We start from the raw sequence: 1,445 nt of genomic DNA, 5'->3' as shown, positions 1-1,445 counted from the left end.
GAATTCGAGTCATGGTAGTGGGAGCGGGGAGGAAACATTTAGGAACTAGAGGAAAGTTGTATTTCTCATCGTTGTTACATCACACCCTGACTGGCTCATCTCCTCCCCGAGACCCCTCTGCAAGGGGATCTCCAGTGGCCTACTAACTCTTTACTTCTTAACCAGGCAGTTTATTCTTCAACCCAGCAATACACGTGTCCTTCCTTGTTCCTGTGTCACTCTCCCATACTCGCATCCCCACTGATCCACTAAGGCTTCACTTGTCAAGATCAGCACTGACTCCCTTATCTAGCTAAACACACAACAAGCAACTGTCAGTCATTACCTTAGATTTTTCTCTTTGTAACATTTGAAACTGCTAACAAACCTTTCTTCTTGCAATATTTTATTCCTTTGAATTCTGTGATATCACTGATTTTTCACTTTTTTTCATTTCTTTGCCCACTTTTTAGCAATGGGCTTTCTGCCTGGTATTTTCCAAAGCTCTCTTCTAGATGAATTGAAAACTTAAATCTCTACAGGGCATAAGAAATATAAAGGAGTGAAGTAACCTATTTATATATTAAATACATTATATAATGAGATTTATTTGCATAGCAATCTCTTTGTTTACATCTAAAGAGCAATTTTCTTGATTTCTATAAATAACTACATGGGCCTGATTTGAAACCTGAACAGAAGCAGGTAACGTGGATTTCTATTTCAAATAGCTCAATTGTTTTTATTTTAGTAACTAATTCCACTTATTTTAAAACAGTGTGCTAAACAAACATTTTGGAAAACTTCATGTAGCTGATTGACTGCTAGTTTGGATTTAACCACTAGGCTACTAGGCTAGTATGAACCCTAGTGATTAAGCACATGGTTTCAACCTGAAAGGTTGGCAATTTGATCCCCTACAACCACTCCATGGGAGAAAGCTTTAACCGCCTGCTTCTGTAAAAAAATTACAGCCTTGGAAATGCTAAGGGGCAAGTCTACTCTGTCCTACAAGTTTGCTATGTTGGAATTAATTTGATAGCACTAGACTTTGGGCTAGGCTGATAATTCCACATCTGTTTCTTAGGCTTAGAAGAGACCTGCATCTACTTTCCTAATAGATTTTGGGTACCCCAAAGACTCTACTGATCCCGGATCTTTCCTTTCTCTAAAGCACTTCCTATTATATCCAGTCACCCAAAACATATTACTCTCTCCCCATCATCATACACAATCAGTGAAGGAATTTTGTATTTATTATATTTTAAAACGCTCTCTTCACACACATTTACCTTCTATAGTTAATTCCACTATTTATGTTTAGACCTCTATTATCACTAATCTAGATTACTATAATAAAAATAACAATAGCAGGCATTATAACATAGTACTCTAGAGACAGACTGGCTGGCTCTACCATTTGCTAGCTGTGTGATCTTGGATGAGTTCTTTAGCTTTTCTTGGCT

At 37.4% G+C, this 1,445-nt stretch overlaps 1 protein-coding gene across 1 annotated transcript in view; it reads left to right on the top strand.

Annotated features, from left to right (window-relative positions):
- Positions 1–1,445, top strand: part of OPHN1 (oligophrenin 1) — a 435,527-nt gene that overhangs the window by 285,744 nt on the left and 148,338 nt on the right. The gene's annotated exons all lie outside the window — the stretch shown is intronic.

Source organism: Echinops telfairi, unplaced genomic scaffold (genome assembly GCF_000313985.2).
Source record: "Echinops telfairi isolate 266 unplaced genomic scaffold, ASM31398v2 ScPeMD7_7423;HRSCAF=8461, whole genome shotgun sequence".
NCBI lineage: Eukaryota > Metazoa > Chordata > Mammalia > Afrosoricida > Tenrecidae > Echinops > Echinops telfairi.
The sequence above is the reverse complement of the archived record's forward strand: the minus strand, read 5'-3'. Positions and strand labels throughout refer to the sequence as shown.